At 38.1% G+C, this 20,900-nt stretch overlaps 1 protein-coding gene and 1 pseudogene across 1 annotated transcript in view; both read left to right on the forward strand.

The window, feature by feature from the left end:
* The window catches only part of LOC131956752 (uncharacterized), a 330,429-nt gene that overhangs the window by 36,260 nt on the left and 273,269 nt on the right, over positions 1–20,900 (forward strand). The gene's annotated exons all lie outside the window — the stretch shown is intronic.
* On the forward strand, positions 15,358–15,444 carry LOC131956768 (uncharacterized; annotated as a pseudogene).

Consider the following 20,900-nt stretch of genomic DNA (forward strand, 5'->3'; position numbering starts at 1 on the left):
GAAAATTGAAGGGGTTTTTTGTGTAACTACCATTAAAGGCTGTAGAGGCGACTAGTCCGAGGACTAATCGGGTGGGTGTTTGACTCATATACAAATTGTCTTGATTGTGACTTAACATTCCTTTCGGTATAGCAAAGGTCTTTATAACAACGCGTTTAAAAGGATATTTCGCATTCATTCTCGTTAAAGCCTTTTCATGCGCGATAGAAATCGCCGGGTTAAGTCTGGCCTTTCTAACCACCAATGTTGCGTGCGTTATCATCGCTTTATACCCCTTGTTTTGGTCTGCTGTCAAGAGAGTGAAACTGTCTTTTGCGGGTGTAAGTTTAATTTTAATGTCAACCCCATTCAGCATATAGCGATCTTGGGTGAAAATGTCAGAGTGTATACGTCCCATCATATCGATCTCATGACTTTCACCAGCGGTGGTGCGGCGAATCCTATACCCATCATTATTGTCATCTTTGAACTCCTCGAAATGATGGGGTGTGTCCATCGCATATAGAGCGGCCGATAGAGACCCATTCTTGGCATCTTCCCCGTAATTTAACGTAGCCTCCAGATAGGCGCGATACGGATAGGTGTTCTCACTAGCGGTGATTAGTGTGTCGTTGAGAGAAATATCCACTTGGGAAAATAAACTGTGCAAAAAATAATTGACTGGTGCAACATCAGAGTCCACTGATATGGGATCACCATTCGCTAAGGTCACCTTAGCGCGCACGTGTAAATACGTGTTGAACAAATCTAGATAGTCTTCACTGTTGCCAGAAATTGCAAATTCTATAGGTGCACTTTGTGCCAAGGATGCGAGGGGGTGTATTTCAACAAATTGACCCTCCTCGACGGCAGTTTGTGTCGGGGGTATACTAAATAAATCCAATCCAGAATGTAAGCACTCACATGAACTTGGATGAATAAGAGCCATGGTTAAGCAAATATATCTGAATACTTGGGATGTTTCTTCTTTCGCTTAGCACACGCCTTCGAATGATTGTGACTTGATCTGTGTGCTAGTTTTATTCGTTTTTCAAAGGGTTCACCTGGTGGTCTCGACAGCGCGCGCTTTCTTCTCAATCCGCTTCCTGATTGGTTTTGTCCCAGGTGATCAACGGCGCCTTGTAATAAACGATGTCCAGCTTCTTTGGCGTGTTCTTTAAACGATTCTCCAATGTTTCTTCCAGCTAATGCATCGTTTGCAACATGCAACCCGGTACTAACACCTTCTCTGAGTAAAGCCTTACCTCCCGTCTTTATCCAAGGGAGGACCATTCGACCTAGACCACTAAAGAAACTACCAATACCGTGTCCTCTCTGATTTCTTCCACCGATAAAAATTGGTAAACCATGACCGTACTGGTTACAGTAAAAATCTTCGTAAAATTTAGGGTTTCGATGTAAAAGGGTATGTTTCACCATGGTGTGAGTTATTCCAGATCGAAACGTTTACGTGTTCTAAAATGGAGTGTCAACACTGACGTTCCACTTGTGAATGAGAGAGATTGTCCCAACTCATCGCATAAAAGTATTTCCACTGTGTCGAATGAAAAGCGGTTCAGGGGGATGTAGTGGGGTTTGTCGTAAATACGAAAAACGGAACTTGGTTTCTTCTCAACGATCGGTACGGTCCGAAGCAAAGGGACCATTACATCTCCAACCGGTCTCGCTTCTACGAGGTCACAATAGACGAATACAATTTTTACTTCGTCTTCCTCGATATGTTTCTCTGTAACTTTACCCGGAACAATCATATAGGCGTTCAACCAGTCACGGACAGTACTTTCTATTCCCGATGCAACTACTTTGACGACAATTTTCTTAAATCCCTTATTACAGTCTGAAATTATAATTTCCACTTTTCGTTCATCTACATCTCTTTTTAATAGTTTTTTTATAGCGTTGACAAGCAGGTCGATGTTTTGGTATTTGGTCTGGCGTAAGCCAAATAGAAAAAGGTTAACGTCTGCACCTTCTTTGATGGAATGATACTGGAGCCAAACTTCATGTTCTCTAATCATACAAAATGCATTCGGCATTTGAATCTCGACCAGACCAACCTCATAGTGCGAATTCACATCGATAGTCTGTGGTAATTTAACGAAGAAATGCCCAGCCTCATTGTCTGGAAATACATTTGGTGATGCATTGCTAGGCAGGGTGACATAAAAACTCATTGTAAAATTTTGGTTCTTGCAATGGTTGGGTTAGGTAAAATATAACCGAGACAGCTGGATAACAACACGACCCAAAGTTTTCCCTCTTTGTCGTCGAGTGTTCCACGCGTCAAATTAAATAGTGAAAAAGCGATGACGACAAATATAACCAACATTTGAGAGATGAAAACAATTTCCGGTCGTGTCCTTAGTCTACCGACCCAGCTCGAAATGGTCGAACCGATAGAAGACGTGGTGGATTTGGGTCTCACCTCACTTCCACCGAACGGTCTGAGCGTTTCTTCCAACACGGTCTCATCCATGCTTACGCTTTTCACTGTTTCAACCATCGTTAGTCTTTATATTTCGAAATGTCTCTAGCTGAAATCCAACTGTTGAATGAAGGGTTATAACCGAACCACTTGACTAAATACTCTTTACCACTGACACCCTTTCTTTCTTGTATAATGTGTTCGATGCGGTACACATTTTTGTCCCCCACTTTCTGAAGCTCTTCTTTGTAAAACGATCCTTTCAATTCTTCACCCGAATCATCTTTTAAGACGTACGTTACGGGTGTTGTTGCGATAACTCGGCTCACCGTAAACAGTTCTTCCGTCCACGAAGGCGTATACCCCTTTTTAAAAGTGTGTCTGCTTTGCCCTATCCGTACACGATCACCTTCGTTAAATACTTTTCGATAAGTAATGTCCACTGGTGCGTATAAAGTATTCCACACCCTTTCTTGATTACTCAAATTAACATTCACGGGGGCCATGCGAATACTCCGATGGTATGAATGGTTATAATTGTTGATCAAATCGGCTACCACATCGATGTAACGAAGACGATTTGTTTTAGTAAAGTACCGCCACATTTTTTCTTTTAATGTGCGATTGAATCTTTCAACTATAGCCGCCTTAATATCTTCATTCTCAGTGGTAAAGAAATGCACGCCCTCTGCTTTAAGAAATTTTAAAAATGTCTTGTTGACAAATTCACTACCTTTGTCTGTTTGAAAATTTATAGGTTTTCTAGTCGAAAAAATTTTACGCACAGCCTCCACTAGCGCTTTACCCGATTTTTTCCTTATCGGAATTGCCCAGGCGAATTTGCTAAACACATCGATGCAAGTCACTAGGTAAGAAACGCCGTCATTGTCCTTTCGTAACGAGCGCATATCTATGAGATCCGCTTGAAATTGTTGATTTATTCCACCTGTGATGGTGGCGCGCCTTTGAAACCGTCGCCGAAGGGGTTTATGTAACGTGTAGGTATCCTGATGACTTAACCATTCTTTAATTTTTTTAGTTCCAATTTCAGGGTGTTTAAACACACCACCGTAGGCACCTGGTCTACTGGGGTCATAGTAATGTCTTGTTAGTGTTTGGTTTTTTCCCACTCGTCCCATTTGGTAGTACTTGTTTTAGTTTTCTTACTTCTGGTACGTTTCGATGGTGGAGTTTTTTCTACGTATGTCTTTTTATATTTCTTCAAGGGGCGAACTTTAGAGTCAGGCGAGGCGGTTTTCGTTTTAGGTTCAGAGTCGGTTATGTCGATCGTTTCTTTTTTAGGTTCAGTTATGTTTTCTTGCTGTTTTGAAACCTCGGTCGTTGGTGTATTCACGGTGGATGGTTTCACATCGACTAAACCTAGGGGTTTGTTTCTATAATCGTTAAGTCGCGTCGTGTAGAGCTGTAGTGTCTTTTGATATTGTTTCACTTTGTCGTGTGGTGACAAATCTTCCCTATTTAAGATATGTTCCATTTGCGTATCCAAGAGGCGTAGACTATCGTTGAGTGTGTCGGGTGGTACATAGGGTTTTTGTTGCATAGACTCTAATATACGAGGATCCATTAAAATCATTTTTCTGGCCATCCTTAAAATCCCAAAACACCTTTAAGCACACCAAGGACTGGTCCGAGTAAAGCACCTATGAAACCTCCGGTCTGCAAAATTTCCTTTCGTCTTTTGACGGTCAATTTCTTTTTGCTAAGTTGTCTCAAGCTCGCTTTGTGACGACGCAGACGTCTCTTCTGAACCGGTGTGAGGGGAACGTTGCCTTTTAAGACATTGTGACAGCACTCGCATAATGTTTTTACGAGGTGGGGCGAAGCATTTTTGACAACTGCTTTCACGACGGGTGGTTTTGCCCGAGCCAATAACCTTAACATTTCACCTTGTCGTTTTACTGACTCAGACATGATTGCTTTTTTATTTTGGAACGTAAACAACTTGCTGCTCGTGAGAAAAGATACAACTACGTAATCTCAGATTATCCGGTGTTTCCTGTCGAAGGTCGATCAACAAATAACCATGAGGGGCCGATGTCGCGTCCTTAAAACTTTCCTGGACATATGAAACGCGACCTGGGTACATTTGTTTTGCTAAATTTGTAATCTGTGAACCGTCCCTAGGGTTCTTGAACAGTACGATGTAGTGCGAATTGAGACTGATGGTTCTTTGTTCTTTATTTTTTCCGAATAGGTTTTGGACAATATACATGACACTAATATTACGATGATGACTACCTTTCGTAAACAATTTTGTAATTCGATCATCTGTTTCCACCATCAAATCATCTATCACAACTAGACGACAATGTTTTCCATCCCCCATTGAACCGTTTTCTATGTCAGGAAGACCTTCCACAAACTGAACGTTCTGGATAGACTCAAACAAAGGCTGCCACTCGCCGTAACAGTAATAAATTTCCTCAGGTGCAGGATCCATCATCTCTGACACCTGGGATAAAAACGTTTTAACAAATACCGTTTTACCACACCCGGTAGGGCCAGCTATCAGAGCCGTAAAGGGGTGTTTCCATCTCGGATCCATAGTTTCAATGTTTGAATTTGCTTTTAGTAACCCATCTTATATACGACACAGAGTTACATAACTTACATGCACAATTAATAAACACAATAAAATCACAAAAAAGACCGTTTCAATGTATATAATAATATATTTATTTATTTATTTAAAAAATCAACCCATCAGCATACAGTCATAAATTATGTCTTATTTACATATCTACATTAGTATAATATGTCGTTAAAATTTATAACTGTCCAAAGTCTTATATGTCTAGGGGAGATGTTGTCACATTGTCTGGCTGGACCTGTCTTTTAATATAAAAGTAAGAAAGTGCATTTTTGTGTTGGGTGTATGTATAAACCCCGTTGTTGAGTGCCCTGAAACCTGTATTTATCCCACCACCCGGTATTTTTGTCGTGAGGACCTGCATAAATGTGTCTTTGTCTAGTGTGTTGTGATTTTTGGATAGCCCTTTGGTGGATGTTTTAGGATCGTTGTCTCCAAAACAGTGGTAAGACTTGCTACATAAAGATATCATCCCATCCCCTTCATATTCTAACTTAAACAACCCCGGTGTTCTTTTCTCATAACGTTTCCTATCACTACACCCCTGACAATGACTATCTACCGTACCCTTGCCGCTTATAAATTGTGGTCTATGTGAGTCGCATACTTCTGAGGGGAACCATTTGTCGTAAATGTCATAAAATTCGTGTTCTAGTCCCGGTCTTACGGCTTTTAATAAGTCATCGGTACTTAAGGCTAAGTATAAACTGTCAGTGTCCATCTCGCAGAGTTGAAAGTCGGTTCTATCTATATATTTGTCTATAAAGTCATAATAAAATTCTAACATCCTAAGTTTAGCGTATTGATAAACGAAAAAACCTATCTGTAGGGGAAGATCCCAATCTATTTTCTTTTTTAACATTTCTATTTCGTAAACTCCGTCGGAAAGTTGGGTCATTTTTTTAAAGCGCGGATTATTAATACAACGTCCGACATCCCTATCACTACAGTAAGCTATGTCCGTATGTCTTGCTTTATTCGTTATCGTTTTACCGTAAGCCGCGTTTCCTAACAATTTCATTGTCTCACTAGTAATTGCGTTATTGACGTCTATATCCCCCTGTCTTCGCGCGTCTGAAACAGTATCCCCAAAGGTCTTAAAACATGAAACCGGATTATATTCTACCACTTGATAAATTTTAGTCACTACCAACTCATGATTTAAATACCACTTTAAAAGAGGGGTCGCTAATAAAATTTTCTCCCCTTTAAAACTACCGATTAAAGTACGTCTACCGCTTGTCAATAATTTATTGTCGACCGCGTATTGTCTCATAAACGATCCGATGTCGTCTCGCGTAACGTTAGTATTTTTAAAAATCGGTGTCATCTCACTAAAGTATTCTCTTAATCTATCCGGCACTGTAATGTCGCATTCTACCAAACCAAAACACGAGTCGTCTAAAACAGAATCGATGATCTGTTTATCAGTCAGGGGCCAACTTTTACCATAGGTCGGTGTCGGTGTCTTTTGAGGTTTGTCACTATCTTGTAAAAATTTTTTAATATTTGGGTCAATCTGTTTAGTGGTAGCCCACTCACATTCCCACATTTCTACGACTTTAACGTCAACAGTATCGGTCAGGTACTTCGTAATTTCGGTTGTCTTTTTAAATAAGTCAGTCAAGGGTCTATTATTAATAGGGTTTACTGTCTTATCTTTAGTTAAGGGACAGTCAGGGTGTCCGTGAAAGAGACAGCCATGGAACTGATAAACGGTTCGAGCCTTCGAATCCCACCCGTCTACTCTTATATGTCGGGGTCCTAAACTAATTTCGCCCCCGTTAAACGCTGTTTTTAAAGTTACTCCCTTTGTTGTTGAAACCCACGATAACCACTCCCAGGCCTGTTCCCCATAACGATTAGCTCTACGCGGCTTAAACCCATCCTCACTATTTCTAATAATCGGAAATCCTGTCGGCATTTTCTGCATTAAAGACCATAAATAAAGCGCGTTCGCGTCGTACCCCTTAATCGCTTGTACCACTTTATTTCTAGCCCCCCTAATGAAAGTTACCCCCTTTTCGTGATGTCTATGAAAAATTATGGAGGGGCCCCCTACGATATTTTTTCGGATTGATGAATGTAATTCTGATTCGCGTTCAGAACACAAAGAAAAAGAAACGTCTTCTGAAAGTGTTTTAAAAAGATATTTTAATGTAACCCCGGGGACAGAAATCGCGTCTTTGAAAATATCAACCCCTAAATTTTGGTAAAAGTTAGTTTGGCGCTCGAGCGCCTCGATAAAGGGCTTAACATCAATATTATTATAATAAATAAGAAAATCTTTAAAAGTTTGCATCCCCTTCTCTACCCAAATTTGCTCACACGTCGCGTACCCCTCGTCCGAAATATTACAATTTTTTAAGGTGGAAAAAAAGGCCGAATGCGGAGGTAAAGACTTTTCATCTAAGACGGCTAAACTTTTTACATATTCGTACGGAAAAAATCCCTTGGTCTCTTTAACCTTATATGCGGCGAGATATTTACTATAGCTAAACCCCGGTGCTAGATAATTAATTATATCTAAGAACTTTAATTTATTAGTTGATATACACATAAAATTATTATTTCTTTTCACGACGTATTTAAACGGTGTTTGTAGTTTATCTTCTACTTCTTCTTCTTCATCATTAAAACTAGGTCCCGCTTCTAACCCTTCTGTATTTGAATTAGCTAAAAAGTACTGAATGAAATACGGTTTTACGAGATTAATATCGTATTTCCCTGAATTAAACCCTATAACCGGCAGTTGTCGCAAATACTCATCTAACCTATCGCTAAGTATCCTATCAAACCCTTTCTCATTAGCTTTATCATTACTACCCCTAGATTTAGGTGGATATAACTCCCTTATTTGGTTAAAAATAGGCTCGAACTGCTTTCTCAAAATATCATAAGCTGCCTCAGCGATTGTATGTAGTCTGTCAATAACTCTAGTCACTAAGTCTTGGGGGTCACCAGTCGAAATAAAACATATGGGTTCGACGAACCCATCTACGTTTGATGCAATCGCACACGACAAGGGTACGTGCTTGGCTACACTAGTTGTTGAACTACCTAACGTGGGTAAGTTTGAGTGGTCGAAAAAACACTCAAAATCATAAGTTGCTCTAAAGGGGTAAACAAAGTTACTATCTACATCTACCCCATATCCTTCTAAAAACTCCCAAATTGTCTTCTGTGTCTGATAAACCCCTCCCTTATACCTATCTACTGGTTTACCCCCATTACACCCTTTCACGTGTCTGTTTAATTGCGTAACGGTGGGCCATAATTTATTACACATAGAACACGCGAAAGAGTGCCCCGCCCCATCTATATTATTAATGTATATAAAATGATTATTAAAAAATAAAAGATATAATGTTTCCCTAAACCTATCACTACTTCTAAGTTTGGGACAAAGGATCTGATTTTCGTTAAATTCAAAAATATCAATATTTATATTAAAACAGGACTCTAAGAGGGGAATTTCGACTAAACTAACCCCACTAAAATTATCCAAGGTCCCGAGACCTTGATATTCTTGCCACTGTTTCGCGAGGATTTGTGTTGGTTTTCTAAGATCTTTTGTGGGTGGTCCTAAGTGTCTGGATAAACATCTAAAAAAACAGAAATTGTCTGTGTAGGGTTTTGAATTTGAATCGTGTTGTAAAGTGTTAAAGGCGTGATTATGTTTGATGAAATCGGGAACGTCTGTGAGAAGGCAACCTATGGGGAATTCGTTAAGGTGATATAGATAGAATGTGGTGGCTGGAATGATCTCAACGGCGTATTTCGTATTAGGTCTATTGTGTTGTGCGTAGTTTAGAATGTCTGCTGTGTTTAATTGTTCTAAAAAATCTTTAAAATCTACTCTATTGTTAATTAATTTGGGAAGTTCTAAGACGCATGCATTGTTGTTACTTGAGTGAAAAAACCTATATTCCCCTGTTTCTTTATGTTTTAAAATGGTATGGTGACTATAATTTATTTTAAACCGCTTAGATTGTGTGTTAAATATGGTATCTACAAGTTTTGTATCCCAGTCTATTGGAGTAGTGGCTAGTGGGCTGTGAAAAAAATTGAATGTGGATATATGTTTGCCTGTAGTTGCGTGTGTCTGTATGGAGTGCCAATTGTCAATGTATATGTTTTGTAATTCGCTGTTTAAGTTGTAAATGGTGTCAATTTCGTCGAACGGTAAGTCTAAGTCGTTCATTTCCTCTAAATGTAGGTCTACCACATCTCCCCTTAGGTCATCTACAGGTATAGCGTCGGTGTCTACATTAACGTTACTATCGTTGTGAGGTGTCTTTACTCGTTTGTTTGTTGTTTCGTCATAGGTCCTTTGTCTCTTTAATTGTATAGGTAGGTTGTCTGTTTGTCTGTCGTTTGATGATGCAGGTTGTTCAGTTTGTCTGTCAAATGTTATGGTCGGTTGTTCACTTTGTCTGTCAGATGCTGATGGGGTATCGATTGGTGTAAGTAGAGTGGTGTGTGCTGTGGTGGTGTGTCGTTTCAAATTGTCAGGTCGTGTGAATATTTTGCCACATTCTGTGCACTGATGTTTTCCTCTGGCGTGCGCAGTAGCTTGATGGCGTTTCAAATTGTCACTCCTGTTGAACACACGTGGACAGGTGGCGCATTCATATCTGTTCATGGTTGAGTGAGTGGCTGGATGGGTGGTTTGCATCTCAGTCTGTCTGTACAAGTAAGAAAGAAAAAAATAAAAAATATTCGTAAATAAAATTAAAGTAAATATATTTGACAACTTATTTAAAAAATAAATGAACTTTAATTAAAGGGTATAATCTTATTTTTATATTAACGGGTTAATTCCATTAAAATATATCAATAAAATAAAATAAATAAAATAAACAGTATTGAACTTACTTTTTAATGTTAATGTCTAAGCCGGCTTGAGAGCTGTCAGTCGGAGGGTTGGTGTATGTGGATGGTTCGGCTGGATATGGGTGGGTTGGATTTTTGGCTAGTTCAATTGCTTGTTCAGTGGTTAGGGTTGACTGTATAATAAAAAAAAAAAAATAAAAAAAAAAAAATAAAACGAATACCAATGACTACTTATTTTTAAAATTAAAGATATAATTAAAGGGTAAAAAATAAAGTTCCCTTTTCAAAGCTGCTGGTATATAGGACAAGTGCAGTAGAGTTCACTTGTTTCTGTAGCTTCAGTATATGAAGAGTTAGTGTGGTCAGCACTATTTACTTTCCCTAACGTAAATAACGACAACAAAAGTACTCAGGGGTGGTTTACTGTCTTGAGTCCGGATTCTAACTCGTAACTTACAGATTAACAGTAAAGCGAATACATTTGACTACAAGAAAGTAAATAAATAAAAATTTTATTAAAGGGAATAAACGTAGCTTCATTAGTAATATAATAGCTGGGTTGGGTGTATATTACAAATTAAAGCGAGTACATTTGCCTCCAAGAAAATAAATAAGATTTAATTAAAGGGTATAAACCTATCTTCATTAGTAATATAATGGCTGGGTTGGGTGTATATTACAAATTAAAGCTAGTACATTTAACTCCAAGAAAATAAATAAGATTTAATTAAAGGGTATAAACCTATCTTCATTAGTAATATAATGGCTGGGTTGGGTGTATATTACAAATTAAAGCTAGTACATTTAACTCCAAGAAAATAAATAAGATTTAATTAAAGGGTATAAACCTATCTTCATTAGTAATATAATGGGTGGGTTGGGTGTATATTACAAATTAAAGCGAATACATTTGACTACAAGAAAGTAAATAAATAAAAAATTTTATTAAAGGGAATAAACGTATCTTCATTAGTAATATAATGGCTGGGTTGGGTGTATATTACAAATTAAAGCTAGTACATTTAACTCCAAGAAAATAAATAAGATTTAATTAAAGGGTATAAACCTATCTTCATTAGTAATATAATGGCTGGGTTGGGTGTATATTACAAATTAAAGCTAGTACATTTAACTCCAAGAAAATAAATAAGATTTAATTAAAGGGTATAAACCTATCTTCATTAGTAATATAATGGGTGGGTTGGGTGTATATTACAAATTAAAGCGAATACATTTGACTACAAGAAAGTAAATAAATAAAAAATTTTATTAAAGGGAATAAACGTATCTTCATTAGTAATATAATGGCTGGGTTGGGTGTATATTACAAATTAAAGCGAATGCATTTGACTACAAGAAAATAAATAAATAAAATTTTATTAAAGGGAATAAACGTATCTTTATATTCGCTGAGTTAACTCCCTTAAAAGAATATATATACATATATATATATATATAATAAAAAATAAAAATATTAACCTTACCTTAGTGCTGGATGATGTGAATGTCTAAGATGAAGTGAACTCGGAATCACAAAGTATGCGGTCCGTAGCAGTATAGTTAGTTCAGTGGACGCGGTATCACAAGGTATGTAGTCCGTAGCAGGATGGTTGGTTGGCTGGACGTGAAGATGAGTTGAAGTCTTGAGAAGTAGTGTTTGAAGTAAAATTTCGTCTGAATTTATACTTTATGAACGCGTGGGTCAATTATGCAGGCGTGGGTAACGCAGATGTGGAGGTCGTTGAACTCTACTGCAATCCTTGGTTTAAAAAACAAAAACATAAAGCCTCACTATGAACGCGTGGTCTAATTATGCAGGCGTGTGTCACGCAGATGTGGAGGTCATTGAACTCTCCCTCCGATCCTTGGTTTAAAAACAAAACATACCTCATCACCTGCTTGATACATAAAATCAAAAAAATCTAATTTCTTTATATCGCCTGTTTCACGCTTGCGCAGTGAAACGAGTCGTCCCTTTGGACCAAGACGCGGTCGGGTTTTCAAAGCCTATTATCCGCCCCTCAGCTACCCATACAATGGGTATTGTCCTCACAGAATACAATGGGCGGTCGACGCGTGCCGTGTTTCGGTTGTGCGTGGAATTTGTAAACATTACTACATGCTAAATTTATTCAAAATTCTATACGCAGACACCGCGGGTGTAAACACGGGGAAGGGTGGAGCGGTCCATTGTGTACTGCATACCAGGATTGACGTGCGCGTGTTTTAACACTTACGATTGGTCCCGAGTTTAGCGCCGTAATTTTTATCGACTATTCTATAAGCAGACAACGCGGATGTTTATACAAAGGTTATTGACCTCACAAAGTACAAAAGAAGGTGGTCGTGTTCTGCATCACCCGCGATTTCAGGAGGTCGTTGAACTACACTACCATCCGTTCGCGGTTTATTTTGTTTTGGTGGAGCTAGCCTAAAACTTATTCTCCACCCTTTTTCACCGTCACCGGCTCGACAATATATTAACGATCGACTTATATCACGTTTAACACTTGCACTTATTGGGACTACTTATAAACGTTTATTTCGGCGCTTTCAAGATGTCTAGTGAAGATTGGTTACTTGTCGCCCGGAATAGTAATAAAGTGACGGAAATACGAACGACGAATGACAGTGGTTATAAAGTAGCTATCGTTAGTCAATTCATGAACAAAAACACTTTAAATCTTAGAGATCTTATGGATGGTACAGATCTTAAATTTCCTAATAATTCTGGAATAAATCTCTCTCGTATAGCCTTTGAACGTTTACTCGCCCTGAGATATGATATTTTAAAAGCGTTTGATGACTTGGAGAAAGTTGAAATAAATTCATAAAATATAAGAAGTCTTTTGTTGTGATATAAGTTGTGTGTAAGTTGTGTGTGTGTGTGTTTGTGTGTAAATAAACGGCAAGCCATAAACACAACAACCAAGTAGAAACCAGGAAGGGGGCAATAACCGCCCGGCTGTTGGCACGTGATGTATCTCTTTATATTAAGACGAGTAGAATTCGACATCCACCAGGCCTATTCAACAAAGATTTTATACGGTCAACATGTTTAAACATGACTTTTAAAAAAATCGATAGTAAAGGCGCGTGAGTTGGATTAGACAATGGGGTACAGCACCTGCCTTTGAGTATGACGCGAGTAGCGGCACACAAAAGGACATGCTCACACAGACTTCAGACAAAGGGAGAATGAGATTGCAACACACAAAGGGAAGGGGTACCACCTGCTACCACCTCCCCCACCCGCCCCCGGGTTTCACCCGCGTCACCCCCACCCACACCCTCACTGGAGGGTGGTGAAATACTATTTTACGATATACTGTTAAAGCCGGACTGTCGTCCAGGTCAATGAAAACAACCAATAACTGGTCAAGCGGTCAACAACCGATAAACTGATCATCTGGTCAACTACTGGTCAGTTGGTCCACTGGTCAACAAAATGTATAACATTATTATTTAACCATTAATAAAACAATAGCTCAAGTGGTCAGTTGGTCAACTGGTCAATATATCGATCAATTGATCAAAACAATAACCTCCTCCTCCTCTATAATAATCGTTTTGGTCAACAAGTGGTCAAGTGGTCAACATACCGATCAAAACAATAACCTACTAGTCAAAATAATCAACAGTTGTTTAATGAACAATCAACAACGGGCTAAAAAATCAATAGTTGGTCAAAAAACAGGGACACAAATCAACAGGTGGTCGAGAATCAATCAATAACGGTCAAAATATGCAACAGGTGGGCAAAAAATCCATCAATAACGGTCAAAATATGCAACAGGTGGGCAAAAAATCAATCAATAACGGTCAAAATAATCAATCACTCCTCCTCCTCCTCCTCCTCCTCCTCCTCCTCCTCCTCCTCCCCCTCGCCTCCTCCTCCTCTTACGACCCAAACACGACCTACTATACTACTCTTGTGATTTATCGTGGGAACCTTCTTTTCTTCTTTGTTCTTAATTTTAGTGTGGGAAGGGATCCCCTCCAGCATAATTAAGTATACGTGTCAACTTGTTATACGCCAGATAGACTGTTGACTCCGATTTCAGTCTGCTTTTCTTTTTGGATTTGCTTCCATAGCCTTCGTCTAACCAAGAACAAACTACAAGGCAGCAGTTGTTTGATTTTGGAGTTGCCTCTCCTAGAAGAGTGGCTGTCCCCAGCTAACGAGCCTCATCAGCCCGAGGGTTCGAACTGGAGACTTTTCGACCACGCAGACCCACCCAAAAAATTGTTGTTTTTTTTAAATTAAAGACATTTTCCTAGAAATTAGGTTAAGTGATGGGCGTCTTTCCTACGAATAATGACGTGAAAAAGAAAGGGAGACAGAATGATAAATTAAAGGGAAATAACTAGATTTTAGCCTGTTATTTTATTATTTTTTTTACAAAAAATTAAACGCAAATTTCACGTTATTATACTTTGATTTAGCAATACACGCTGAATTAGCACTACACTAAATTCCCCCACACTAAATTCTCCCACACTAAATTTTTAGCCTGTTATTTTATTATTATTTTTACAAAAATTAAACGCAAATTTCACGTTATTATACTTTGAATTAGCAATACACGTTGAATTAGCACACTAAATTCTCCCACACTAAATTTTCGCACACTAAATTCTCCCACATTAGATTTTCTCACACATAATTCTCCCACACTAAATTCTCCCACACTATTTAGCACTACACTAAATTCTCCCACACTATTTAGCACTATACTAAATTCTCCCACACTATTTAACACTACACTAAATTCTCCCACACTAAAATCTCCCACACTAAATGTTCGCACACTAAATTCTCCCACACTATATTCTCCCACACTATATTCTCGCAAACCAAACTCTCCCACACCAACAATCTCCCAAATCTAAAATCAATACAAAAATTGTCTCCACCAAAATCACCCGAACATTCATCTCCCCCATATTAGATTCCATCACACAATCCCCCCCCCCCACATAATATTAGTGTTAGTCCCGAGAGTGCACCAATGTGTAACACAGTTCACAGCGGTTTGCTGTCGTCTTTTGTTTGTGTCATAGTATCTCGCGCGTGGGACTTTTTTGTCAGGGGAGAAAACAAGCAATGTTTTTTTTTCAAGGGAGGTAATTATAAAATTAAAAGATAAAAAGAAGTGTAAAAAGTAATAATAAATTATGAAACAGAAACAAGTAAACTGACTTCAGTATTAATTATAGAAAAATAAATTTTAAAAAAGTATTTCAAATCATTTGGGATTTATCACACAATGTTAATAGAAACTACCAGTAATGATCAATGTTAATCCAATAATCATTTGTCACTAGTTTCAACCAGCTGTAATATAAATACCAAGATGTTTCATTTTATACACATTTTACACTTTTATGGTATCTAATAATCTTATTTCGGCTTAATTTGTTTTTATTACAATCAATACCTTTGCAGCTTGTTGTTTTTATTTACGTATGCACTGAAATCCAATTCGCTTCTCGGCCTTTTGGCTAAGATCAAAGTGTAGTATCTGTTATGGATCTACATAGATCTTAGCCATTTGGTTGGTCAGCCCTTTTTAGGGCTGGCTGCCGGGGCCGAGAGGCGGTCAATCTACCGTCCTACTCAAACTCACGCAAATCTCGCCAACGACCGCTGTGGGGTTGCTCCCACACATCCCTCGAAACGCACATGCCCTCGAGATGAGTCACCCAGTACTTGTATTGGGTGGCTTCAAATGTACGAGTGGCTAACTTTTCAATCTTCTATTTTTCAGCCTGACGACACCCATCTAGGAGAAATCTTAGGTGGGAGGCCTGTCACAATCGCCAGCAAATCGAACTCATCTACTACGTCAAACACAACTACCTCGCTCCCAACAAACTCACTACCACTCTGACGACACCCACCTAGGAGAAATCTTAGGTGGCAGGTCCGTCACGATCACCAGCCAATCAACCCATCAACCACGCAAACACATCGCTACAAACTACAACTACCAACTAAGAATCTACCACTACCCAACCAAGACTGTATTAATCACAAGAAGCACGGCCAAAAACAGAGAAGCGATCATGTTGTATTGTCCTGTACTTTATGTCATAGCAAACCGGAAACAAAATCAAGAAATCAAAAGAAACAAATGGAACCAAGAAATCGGAACAAAGAAACCAAAGAAACATGGAACAAAGAAATCAGAAGGAATATTAAGACATTGTAAATCTTTTTAATGTTATACTATGTATTGCATTGTAATTGTTTAACATGCAACCTTTCCACACAATGGAAGGAATTCTATTAAACGCCAGTCGGCACAAAAAAAAAAGAATTTCAAAGCAGACTAATTGCACTCCTACAAATGATGTGTTGCTGTATCATGTTGTAATTAAAAATATAAAGTATGAATTTTTAATTTTTTCAAACTTCGAACAAGCCCGTACTGAGTATTTTATGTTCGTATTTTCGTATCTTGTATATATATACATATATATATATATATATATATATATATATATATATATATATATATATCTGTTTTATTACTAATTGCATTAACCTCATTGCAGCTACCATTTGTTTTTTATCTTTTCGCCCTCCATGATGTGTGACGTCACGACAAGAAACATGGCGCCCACGGCTTATGAACACATGCATGATTGATGCTGGGAGACGGGCATCACGTGACAGCTGCTAAGAGAAAAGTTCTTTCATTCCGTGGTCGGTTTACTAGTGGGCTATTTATGGTCCAGTTTTCAAGGTTCCGGTTAAATCAGTGGCGCGGTTAGCTTAGCGGTCCGGATAACTCAGTATTCCGGCTAACGCAGTGGTCCGGCAAAATCAGTGGTCCGGCTTACGGGTCCGGCTAATTAAGTGGTCCGATACTCAGTGTTCCGGCTAACTTATTAATCTGCCTAACTCATTGGTCCGGCTAACTCAGTGGTCCGGCTAGTTTAGTGATCCGGCTAATTCAGTATTCCAGCTAACTCTGTGGTCCGGCTAAATCATTAGTCCGGCTTACGGTTAACTCAGTGGTCCAGCTACCTCAGTGGTCCAGCTAACTCAGTGGTCCGGCTACCTCAGTGGTCCGACAAAATAAGTTAACCGGCTAGCTCCGTGATCCGGTTTACTAAGTGTTCCGGCTAACTAAGTGTTCCGGCTAACAGGTCCGGTTAAGTGTTCCGGCTACCGGGTCCGGTTATCTTACCACGTGTCAAACAGATCCGGTTACCGACCTTGTTACCACCGTGCGATACCCTCTAGAGAGCGATTGGTGTGTTTTTTGTGTTAAGACCTGCTGAAGAATAAGGGAGAGGCGGGGGTGGGGTGAAGGGGGGGGGGGGGTGAAATGCCCACAGATTATTAGTGTTAGTCCCGAGAGTGCACCAAGGTGTAACACAGTTCATAGCGGTTTGTGTCGTCTTCTGTTTGGGTCAAAGTATCTCGCGCGTAGAACTTTTTTGTCAGGGGAAATGATAAACAATGTTTTTTTTAAAAAGGGAGGTAATTATAGAATTAAACGATAAAAAGAAAAGAAAAAAGAATAAATACATATTAAAACAAAAACAAGTAAACAAACGTTAGTATTAATTAAAAAAAATTAAATTACAATGAAATTATTTAAAGCTTTAGGTGATTATTAACAAAATGTTAATCACAATTCTTAGTAATTGTTAGTTGCTAATCCAATACTAAGTAGTCAATAGTATCAACCAGCTGTACTTTTAATACCAAGAAAACAATATATGTTGTATTGCTTGAGAGGCTAAGTGTCGAGCATTTATATCTGTTTAATATTTCCTACCTAACAAAAATTACTAAATTTTCTACTAAATTCTCCCACACTATATTCTCCCACACTATATTCTCGCAAACTAAACTCTCCCACACCATAATGATCGCACAATCTCCCAAATCTAAACTCGATACAAAAATTGTCTCCACCAAAATCACCCAAACATTCAACTCCCCCAGATTCCATCACACACTCCCCCACCCCCCACCCCACCCTACATGGAACTAAACATTGACACAGAATATTAGTGTTAGTCACGAGAGAGCACCAAGGAGTAACACAGTTCTCGTCTTTTGTTTAAGTCAAAATAACTCGCGCTTGGAACTATTTTGTTAGGGGAGAAAACTAACATTGTTTTCTTTTAAAGGGAGGTAATTATCAAATTAAACGATAAAAAGAAATGAAAAAAAAATAATAAATATTTTCAAGCAAAAACAAGTAAACTAACGTTAGTGTAAATTATAAAAAATTAAATAAAAATATTATTTAAAATTTTTGATGAATAATAACAAAATTTTAATTACAATACATATTAATTGGTAGTTGTTAATCGAATAATTAGATGTCACTTATATCAAGCAGCTTTAATATCAATACCGAGGAAATTCTCTTTGTCATTCATTTTCTAGTACCGAGTGGCTAGCTTTCATTTATTTGCTTAGGCCAGGGGTCGGCAACCCTTTGAGACGGAAGAGCCAAAAGTTACCATTTATATATAAGACGTCTTAGGTGGGAGAGTACGTCATATACCAGCAAACGAACTAACCATCTCTCCACCAGCTCAACTCACCCAAAATAAACAATCGTCAACACCTTCACTCTACCCATTTCAACTATCGGACCAAGCACAAATACTTCACATCTACAACCCTCGACTCAGCAATATCACGAAAACTAATCATTTCTCTACGTCATCTCGCCCACTTTAAGCTCCACTCCATTCGATCAACGCCACCATCCATTAACGACATCCGGTACCAAGTCATCTCGTCATCCCTCAAAGATCAAATACTCAAAACATCTCACGTGTAATCGTCCCTAAACTCTCGTCAACCCTCTCCAAGTTCTACAACATACGATCAACTCTACCATAAACGACAAGACACAAGCTCGCCCTTTCAACAACAGAATATCTCTCATTGACATTCTCAAACTACAACTACCAACTACCCAACCAAGATTGTATTAATCACAAGAAGCACGGCCAAAAACAGAGAAGCGATCATGTTGTATTGTCCTGTACTTTATGTCGTAGCAAACCGGAAACAAAAACAAGAAATCAAAAGAAACAAATGGAACCAAGAAAACCGAACAAAGAAATCAAAGAAACATGGAAAAATGGAACAAAGAAATCAGAAGGGATATCAAGACATTTTAAATCTTTTTAATGCAATTCTATGTATTACATTGTAATTTTTTAACATGCAACCTATCCACACAGTGGAAGGAGTTCTATTAAACTTGTAAAAAAAAAAAAAAAAATTTTTGTTAGCAAAATGTAAGGTATCTGGTTCGACAACCAACGGCTCAATGCACACATATAAATAATCACTTATTTTCAGAACTCATTAAAATGTTGTTCTGCAATACTCGGTAATGAACAATATAATAATAAATATAAACAATAAACACTCGCTATTCTATTAGAACTAGGCAAGCTGCCTAGCTTCGCTTGGTTTTTCAAAAACATTGAGAATCTTCATGCTTAATTAATTAGTGATTAGCTGTTATGTGTAGTGCTTACGTTTAAAAAGTAACGCTAATTTTAGAGAAATTGTTGTTGCTGTTGTTGTTTATAGCCCGTTTTCAGAGAGATTGATGTGATGTAGGGATAATTCGGACCGGTCAGTTCTAAAGGTCTTCCGGAGTTTTCTACGATCTCAAACGTTATGAAGAGATTCCTGGAGTTTGACATCCAAACATTTGTGGAGTGGTAAGTTCACGGAAATGCACGTTACGCTGCACAAAAGGACGACTCTAAAAGATATGCTGCGAGTTGAAGCACTAATATGTGACGCATGGAATAGTCGCCCAGGTTAGTAAAGCGAGGTGAAGAAGTTGGCATTTGGAGTGCTGACGATCTTCGGGTCAACATATTCATACAAGCCAGCGTTTTCTTACATGAATATAATAAAAAGTAAAGAAGCCGGGACATCCAGGACGTCAAGCGTGCGTTCTGCCGCTAGACCACGCCACTCCACTGATTAGCGTTAGGCAAAGTAACAGCGGCTGGGCATTGTGCTGAACACACTACCCCTCCCCCCCCTCCTATATATCCCGGGATAATTTAAATTAGTGGACTCTATTTCGTATGTCTCATGTATCTGGGGTGGGAACTGGAGATGATTTATACATGTTTTTGTTATAACAAAGCTGTTTTCTATAATCTGTATTACTTTGTAATTGGCTTTTTACGTCTGTCCGTCTCTCTGTGACTTGATACATGAAGTAAAACTACAACGTATGGGTTTTATTGTGTGCTTTTTACATTTGAATATGTCATACATTTTTATATATTTTATCTCTTACATCTTCTTGAAATAAATTTATTAATCTTACCGTTTAGTTAGTAGAGTTTTTTTATATAGATATCTTTTTTTTTCAAATGCTACCCGTGTTTCAGATGTGCTGCTAAATGATATTTAGCATATCTTTAACTCTAAGATGGACTACAAAAGAAACACCGAACACAGAACAGTGAATGTAATAAAATGAATTTGAAACAAGGGTGTTCAAACTGAAAGAAATCACTTTATCGTACTTTGTTGTTTTCTAGAAATGTATCCTTCATAAATGTCTCTTACTAATAAAAATGTCACAAAAAAATAAAAATTATATATATATATATATATATATATATATATATATATATATATATATATATATATATATATATATATATATATATAAGATAGTTTACTAAGCAAAGAAAATGAACACATTTTTCAAACTGAAACTATCCAGAGACATACGCGGCCAACCCAAACACGACTTTAATTTCGTGGCAGACAAACTAGACATTGTAGAACCAAAAGACATTCAAAACCGCTTAACCGCAGACAAACCACACGCCGACTAAATCATCAACATTAAAACATCCTTCAAACTAGTCGACACATACAGAGCGCAATATCCACACACAATATAAAACCACCCACGGAAATAACACATCTGGAAATAGGTTGCGTCTAGACAGAATTTACGCCCCAGTGAACATGAAAAGCAACAACATAGAACATCT

This window comes from Physella acuta, unplaced genomic scaffold (genome assembly GCF_028476545.2).
Source record: "Physella acuta isolate Inbredline_101_S28 unplaced genomic scaffold, ASM2847654v3 ptg001174l, whole genome shotgun sequence".
Lineage (NCBI taxonomy): Eukaryota > Metazoa > Mollusca > Gastropoda > Physidae > Physella > Physella acuta.